We start from the raw sequence: 8,914 nt of genomic DNA on the forward strand, positions 1-8,914 counted from the left end.
ATATGAATTTTCCAAAGCAGCAGCCCGTACATTCAGGAAACAAACAAACTAGGAACAGCACAATGATTAGATAGAACAATTCTGTCCTGCGGCAAGATTTGCAAAGACTATAGTTGTCATGAATGAACAAGAGTTTGTCTAACGTGAGCGGGTGCAAATTTGCTCTTCAAAATCCAAGGACAAGAGCAGTGACTGAGAACATTCGCCCGCTCGTGCAGCTCGTGGCCGGTATACGATGAGTTTTTTTAGCTAGATATGAGAGCCATGGGAGATCTTTTTGAGCGCCTTCCAAAAATGTATTGCGTCGTTGACTTGCGTGAGGGGTAAGAGTGCGTGACACTCCGCATTGAGTTCGTTAGTCCAGGGTAGTGGCGCACTGGAATGTCGTCATGGCGTGGTGCTAATGATGTCAAAGCGTCGTTAGGGCGCGTGTCACATTTATCGGCTTTGTTACGTCGAAGTCGAAATTCAAGTTTAGTAGTACCCCTTTGCGTCACATGGTCTTCAAAAGCTTTGAGCTTCTGAAATCTGAATCTGAACGATTGTGAACAAAGCTAGAATTTTTTTTAAAGTCATCTTTATTCTATATACTTAAATTGCGCGCCGATCACACCGGTACAATACGTCGGCGGTGGCGGCGCCGCGAGAAGAGTAGGCGGCGGCGCTCTGATGTCTCAGCGCACACCTCTAGCCGAAGGTCATGACCAGTGGATTCAATTGGCTCATGTGATCTGGCTTTATAGCACCGTCGTTATATGGTGGTCTCAAAACAAAATATCAAACAATAACTTTTCAACGGTTCAGACTGTAGCGTTAGTACACATCTGGCGTATTTTATGTAGTTTTTATCCCAACGGGAGGAACCCATGCCCCACTTTGGGCATTGCGGGTATAATGAAGCAGACGACGCTCATGGCTCTGATACAAACAAAAGAACATTGTTGGCCGCGAACCTCGAGCCCTAAACAAAAACCGCTTTTTATAAAAAAATTTGCTGACTTAAATAACATAAAGATGATATATCTGCCTAAATCTTCATTTCTAATTCGAGTAGCCCAACATACGCAAATGGCGCGAAATTCAAACAGAATCAAAAGCGCGCAGGTTGTTTATTTGTTATCTCAAGACATTACGAGGCCATAAGTTTATATTGAAAATATAACACATAAAGCTAACGTCTTACTTCATAAACAAATACTAGGAACGCCCATTTCCTATCCAGCAGCTTATTAAGCATCGCGAACGATCCCGACTGCAGCACGTGGTTTTTTTTTCAGGCAAGTGCGCAAGCTTTATTATCGGCTCATTTTGCTTTCAGAATTTGCGAAACACACGTGTATGACGCTAAGAATGTAGTATTTTTCTAATGACTATTAAGGCGCAAAAGAGCAAAACGTGTCCGATTTTGGCGAAACACACACAGACATTCCTTTTTATGGGACAATTCGTCTCAGGGAACTGAGAGGAGTAGGTCTTGTGGGGAAGGGATCGACGGGCAAGGGAGTTGGTCTGAAGGAGTCGCCATAGGCACTTCTGAGCGTTGGTGAGGGATGTGTGGGCAGTGGGAAAACGGCAGCGGAAGAGGCGATAATGCTCTGTGGCTTCTTGATACGAGAGCAGACGATCCAGTGCAGACCGCACAATAATGTGTTAGAGAGCAGGGGCGAGCCCAGCACAGGTGTTTATTTCCCATGCTGCTTTGTAGGCCGCCTCGTTGCCTCCCACCCCAGGGGCGCCGGGGTCAGACCATGTCGAGTGGTTGAGTATGCGGATTTTGGAGAATCATGAGTGCTGTAACCGAAACGCTACCACGAATGACGTTTTTAATTGCCGTCTTCGAATAAGTGAATATAAAATGTGGTGGCAGCCTGGTGATGAGGGCCAGGGTAATTACCGCCTCTTCCGCGGTTGCGGGGTAAGATATCCTTAGGGTGAAGAAAGTGACCGGGGGAGAGCCCGCCAACTCTCCTGTTTCTCCAGCCTTCCACCATCAGTACAAGCTGCGGAGGGAAATTTTTTTTAACATATGTGGCTGAACAGTGTCGCCAGCGATTTGTCAGGTCAGCATTTTTGTTTATTACGAAGGTAGCACGACCAAGTAAAATGGTGGTTTCACTGAATAAAATCTTCAATGGGCGTCAAATTTTGTTCAGGCATTTCTAGAGTCTAATTTCTTTATGTCCTCCGCATTTATATTTCCGTAAAACCAATATAGGTGGATAACAAAATTTGCACAAAAGCCCTCGGTAACTTCATAACAGTACGCCTGCGGAGAGTTTGAAAATAGTTTTGCAGATATAGCTAAAAATATAACTGCGATAGACATGTACGAAGTAATAAACGGATATACCAGCAACATCTCAACAACGTCAGCAGAATATGTCTAAATACCGTCCGCAATTGAAGCAGCAGCAACATCGACAGAACGTATTTAGGATAGTTGAAAGAACGTCCGATATTAGGGTACCAGCAGCGTTATCTCAACATCAAAAAATTTCATAAAATTATTGCACGTTATACGGATGTCTAATAGAGAGACTGCCTGGACATAGACGTTCGGATCTTTTTGGGACGTGGAAGAGATGTTAGTGGTTTGCTGGGAAGTTCGACGAGGCGCAGCAGGCTGCCCAACAAGAGCGCCTCCCAGAAACGAAGACAGTGCGCTATATACTCAATACCCTGGTTTACAATTCCCGACCATCGAACCGGCAGTTGACTTACATCGGTGAGGATGCATGGGCGCACCTACGGGTGGACCCGATTCTCAAGAACGTCCACACAGAATACAACCACGAGCAGCGAGCGGCGTGGGACAAGACTCTCATCGAACAAAACGCCAAGGACGGGCACGCGCGTTACGTCGACGCGGCGGAGCACCAACAAGAACGTTTCGTCATGGTGGCTGTCAAGACGGGTACCCAGACAGCGGAAGCCAGCGGGTGGTGCACGGGCACCGCGGAAGCCGAGCAGGTCGCCATCGCTCTGGCGATCTCCGAGGCTGAGTTTCGCACTGTGCTCAGCGACTCAAGAACCGCCGGGCGCAACTTTGCCAAGGGTCGAGTGTGTGCCCGGGCTGTAACCCCCATCGGAAAGACCAATCTTCAAGACAGAGAAGACCGCATGAAGTTGTTGCCGGCGCATATGTGCGAGTGCGCAACTACGTCCAACTACAACGAGACGGCTCACTCGGAGTCGCGTGCACTTACCTTCGCTTCCCCGAGACCGACCGTTCGGGGTGATTCGAGAGCAAAGACCCCCTAGCAAGCTACACAAAAATCACCAAGGGCTACCGCCTAGCTTGACGGCTAATGCCACCCCCCAACAAAGAACTGAGCCGGGAGGACACAGTGTTGCTACGGCAGCTCCAAACCGGGTCCATCCTCACGCCGGCAACGCTGCACGTATTACACTCAGGACTTAATTTGAGCGGTCTGTACAAAGTTTGTAAAGTGGGCCTGGCAGACCAGTGGCACATCTTCTTGGACTGTGCCAAGTTTCCATAGGAAGCAAAACTGAAGAATTATCCGCCAAAACTCCAAGAAGCAGTGCGCAGTATTGACAAGGACGTTTCACTTTAGGCCGTCCAGCAGGCCCGGGGTGCGCTTGAAAAACACAGACCAGACGAGCCGGCAACCGGCTGCGTTGGCGCTGTGCAGAGTAACAGGTCACGGTTCAAAACATCCCGGCAAGCGGTCACAGCAAGGTCGACAGGGACGCTGGTAAAGAGGGATGTCACGTAAAAGGACACCATAGCGTCGTCGGGACTCAAGGTCACACGTCGCATTCTCTCAACAAAGTCGGATCCGTTTTGGATGTGCGTCGATGTTTTACACGCTACGGAAATCAGCACTTGGTGCAGGTATCCAGAAAGGCGGTACAGTGGCGACCTTGTAACGTGAAGGACAAGCTCCCGAAAGAAAAGTACCCTGGTGTCATTTACAAGATCCCGTGTGGCGACTGCGACTGCGTATACGTTGGTGAAACTGGAAAGTTCCCGAGACGCCTCAAAGAACACCAGCGTGACGTAAACAAAAAGAACGTCCCTGCGAATGCTCTCGCAGAACACGCGGAAGCCCATAATCACCAAATTGACTGGGACAGTGCCACAATCATCTCCAAAGAAAGAAACACAACAACCAGGCTCCTCGTTTAATAACTTTTTTATTCAAACGACGGCAGCTACCATCAACCGGACAGAGGGCAATATGTCTGGTATCTACGCACGATCATTACGACGCATCGTGACAGCATAAAAACCGCGACGACGTCTTGCCTCGCCTCATTGTGAACAAGGATTCCGTAGGGGATCCGAAACGTCAATTTTATTCTTGTGAATTGGTCAGTGACCGCAATTTTATTATGAACTTACCACCTGACCAGACGGACTTCCGTCGAACCCTGGAATACATATATATATATATATATATATATATATATATGTGTGTGTGTGTGTGTGTGTGTGTGTGTGTGTGTGTGTGTCTGTGTGTGTGTGTGTGTGTGTGTGTGTGTGTGTGTGTGTGTGTGTGTATGTGTGTGTGTGTATAGTGTAGACAATGGTTCACTCTAGAATAAAAACAACCGAGCCCCTCATTTCCCATTTCAGATTCGCTACATGCATAGCGAGGGCCTCCGTTCTGGCAGTCGGTTCCACACGTAGCTTAACAGGGTTCAACGCTCGTCAACCACTCTCGACATGTTGTAGACACACAAGTGACAGCCTGCGGGTGACAGAAAAGGTCCCCTTCACCCCGTGTAGTCCGAGTGCGCTGGCTACCACCCCCAAAAGCAGGAATCCAAAATACCTTCACATAAATACCCGAGAAAGTTGTGGAGAAAGAGCCCCATCAGTAGTGCAGTGGTCATCGCACCAGACGGATATTCATAAGGTAGTGGGTTCAGATCCCACCCGGCGGGCATATTTTCACCACTTTCTTCATAACTCAAAAAATTCTTCATTAGTTTCTATGACCTACCGCATTCCCCCCTTTGCTTTCCGAGGTTTTCATTACGGCCATTCCTTATTCTGGAAATATATATTGCCGCGAACCATACATTGGGTTTGTTTATTTGTCTTTTGCTTTTACCGCCCGGATGCGCCGGTCTGTGTTATCTCAGCGCCAAGGGAAGCGCGTGTTCCATTCTTTCTTTCTGTGCCGCATGTGTTATCTGTTGTGATAGGGAAAACATTCCGATCTAACGTGAACAGCCCAGAATAATCTTCTTGGATCTACTATGTTCTCGATGCGAATCGACGTTTCGAGTACAACGCGCGCCAAAAGATAAAAAGCCTGCAGTGCGGACGCTGGAGCATTTGATTCGACGACACTCGCCTGTGCAAGTCACTTTGTTGACCGCTGCTTCGCCGCCTCTGTATTCTTTTGAGTTGTTAGGGGAGCGCAAGTTCGCTCCAATAAACGTGGTTCTCATTCAAGACAACTGCATCGTCCTTGTTTTCGTGACAATATATATACACACACTCACATATATATATATAAATATATTTATATTTATATAAATATATATATATCATCATCATCATCACCAGCCTATCTACGCCCACTGCAGGGCAAAGGCCTCTCCCATTATTCTCCAATTGCCTCGGTCCTGTGCCAACTGTGACCAATTTATCCCCGCAAACTTCTTGATCTCATCTGCCCGTCTAACTTTCTGCCGCCCCCTGCAACGCTTGCCTTCTCTAGGGATCCACTCGGTTACGCGTAATGACCAGCGGTTATCTTGACTTCGCATTACATTGCACCGCCCACGTCCATTTCTTCTTCTTAATTTCTACTAATATGTCTTTAACACCACTTTGCTCTCTGACCCACTCCGCTCTCTTCTTGTCCCTTAATGTTACACCTATCATTTTCCGCTCCATTGCCCGCTGAGTCGTTCTCAATTTAAGTTGAACCCTCTTAGTGAGCCTCCAAGTTTCTGCCCCGTAGGTGAGTACCGGTAAGATGCAGCTGTCATACACTTTCTTCTTCAGCGAAAATGGTAGGCTGCTATTCATTATCTGAGAATCTCTGCCATATGCACCCCACCCCATTCTGATCCTTCTGATTATCGCTGCCTCATCGTTGGGATCGGGGGTCACAACTTGGCCTAAGTAGCCTATATAGTAGCCTAAGTAGGCCTAAATATATATATATATATATATATATATATATATAAGACAGAAATAAGAATTGGCAGTCAAGACAACCTCGGAAAGCAAAGGGGAGGATGTAGTACATCAAGATAAAGAATTTCGGAAATAAGAAAGTGGAGAAAAAATGCCCGCCAGGTGGGATCCGAACCCACGACCTCCAGAATACCGGTCTGGTGCGATAACCACTACGCTACCGGCAGGGCTACTTTTAGCCTCCACTTTCTGGGGTATTTATGTTCGCGTTTTTTTGTCTCCTGCGCTTGGGGGTGGTAGCCAGCGCCACTCGGACTACTCGGGGTGAAGGGGACCTTCTTTTTTAACCCCCGGGCCGTGACTCGAGCGTCTACGACATGTCGAGAGTGGTCGACCAGCGTTAAACCCTCTTAAGCTAACCTTGGCACCAAGACTGCCAGAACAGAGGCCCTCGCTATGCATGTAGCGAATCAGAATAGGAAATGAGCGGCTCGTTGAAATAAGACATAAATAAGAATTGGCAGTCAAGACAACCTCGGAAAGCAAAGGGGAGGATGTAGTACATCAAGATAAAGAATTTGGAAAATAAGAAAGTGGAGAAAAAATGCCCGCCAGGTGGGATCCGAACCCACGACCTCCAGAATACTGGTCTGGTGCGATAACCACTACGCTACCGGCGGGGCTACTTTTAGCCTCCACTTTCTGGGGTATTTATGTTCACGTGTTTTTGTCTCCTGCGCTTGGGGGTGGTAGCCAGCGCCACTCGGACTACTCGGGGTGAAGGGGACCTTCTTTTTTAACCCCCGGGCCGTGACTCGAGCGTCTACGACATGTCGAGAGTGGTTGACCAGCGTTAAACCCTCTTACGCTAACCTTGGCACCAAGACTGCCAGAACAGAGTCCCTCGCTATGCATGTAGCGAATCAGAATAGGAAATGAGGAGGTCGTGGGTTCGGATCCCACCTGGCGGGCATTTTTTCTCCACTTTCTTATTTTCCAAATTCTTTATCTTGATGTACTACATCCTCCCCTTTGCTTTCCGAGGTTGTCTTGACTGCCAATTCTTATTTCTGTCTTATTTCAACGAGCCCCTCATTTCCTATTCTGATTCACTACATGCATAGCGAGGGCCTCTGTTCTGGCAGTCTTGGTGCCAAGGTTAGCTTAAGAGGGTTTAACGCTGGTCGACCACTCTCGACATGTCGTAGACGCTCGAGTCACGGCCCGGGGGTTAAAAAAGAAGATCCCCTTAACCCCGAGTAGTCCGAGTGGCGCTGGCTACCACCCCCAAGCGCAGGAGACAAAAACACGTGAACATAAATACCCCAGAAAGTGGAGGCTAAAAGTAGCCCCGCCGGTAGCGTAGTGGTTATCGCACCAGACCGGTATTCTGGAGGTCGTGGGTTCGGATCCCACCTGGCGGGCATTTTTTCTCCACTTTCTTATTTTCCCAATTCTTTATCTTGATGTACTACATCCTCCCCTTTGCTTTCCGAGGTTGTCTTGACTGCCAATTCTTATTTCTGTCTTATTTCAACGAGCCCCTCATTTCCTATTCTGATTCGCTACATGCATAGCGAGGGCCTCTGTTCTGGCAGTCTTGGTGCCAAGGTTAGCTTAAGAGGGTTTAACGCTGGTCGACCACTCTCGACATGTCGTAGACGCTCGAGTCACGGCCCGGGGGTTAAAAAAGAAGGTCCCCTTCACCCCGAGTAGTCCGAGTGGCGCTACCTACCACCCCCAAGCGCAGGAGACAAAAACACGTGAACATAAATACCCCAGAAAGTGGAGGCTAAAAGTAGCCCCGCCGGTAGCGTAGTGGTTATCGCACCAGACCGGTATTCTGGAGGTCGTGGGTTCGGATCCCACCTGGCGGGCATTTTTTCTCGACTTTCTTATTTTCCAAATTCTTTATCTTGATGTACTACATCCTCCCCTTTGCTTTCCGAGGTTGTCTTGACTGCCAATTCTTATTTCTGTCTTATTTCAACGAGCCCCTCATTTCCTAATCTGATTCGCTATATATATATATATATATATATATATATATATATATACACATATATATATACACATATATATATTGATATATAAATATTGTCACGAAAACAAGGACGAAGCAGTTGTCTTGAATGAGAAACAAGTTTATTGGAGCGAACTTGTGCTCCCCTAACAACTCAAAAGAATACAGAGGCGGCGAAGCAGCGGTCAACAAAGTGACTTGCGTCAGCGAGCGTCGCAGAATCGAATGCTCCGGCGTCCGCACTGCAGGCTTTTTATCTTTCGGCGCGCGTGGTTCTCGAAACGTCGATTCACATCGAGAACATAGTAGATCCAAGAAGATTATTCTGGGCTGTTCACGTTAGATCGGAATGCTCTCCCTATCACGACAGATAACACATGCGGAACAGAAAGAAAGAATGGAACACGCGCTTCCCTTGGCGCAGAGATAACACAGACCGGCGCAGCCGGGCGGTAAAAGCAAAACACAAATAAACAAACCCAATGTATGGTTCGCGGCATTACCCCCCCTCTAAGAGTGCATCGACCCGATGCTAACATAAGCGACAGTACGAACACATGAAAATAAAAGTTCGTCATCGTCCGTAGAAAGGTTTTAAGCGAACCACGTGGACGACTTCAGGCCGCGTGCGTCGTCGTGATGTGCCGGAGTCACCATCGGGGATCACTTCGTCGGTAAGTTGGCCAACACGTCGTAGAATCTTGTAGGGTCCAAAATACCGTCGCAGGAGCTTCTCACTGAGTCCGCGTCGTCGGATGGGAGTCCAA

General features: G+C 47.9%; 1 non-coding gene across 1 annotated transcript; it reads right to left on the reverse strand.

Annotated features, from left to right (window-relative positions):
• Positions 1-6,731: 6,731 nt before the first annotated feature.
• Positions 6,732-6,804, reverse strand: Trnat-agu (transfer RNA threonine (anticodon AGU)). Its single transcript has one exon. It is a non-coding gene; the product is annotated as a tRNA-Thr (tRNA).
• Between the last annotated feature and the right edge of the window lie 2,110 nt (positions 6,805-8,914).

This window comes from Haemaphysalis longicornis, unplaced genomic scaffold (genome assembly GCF_048455015.1).
Source record: "Haemaphysalis longicornis isolate Haplotype H1 unplaced genomic scaffold, Haemaphysalis longicornis Haplotype H1 scaffold_11, whole genome shotgun sequence".
NCBI lineage: Eukaryota > Metazoa > Arthropoda > Arachnida > Ixodida > Ixodidae > Haemaphysalis > Haemaphysalis longicornis.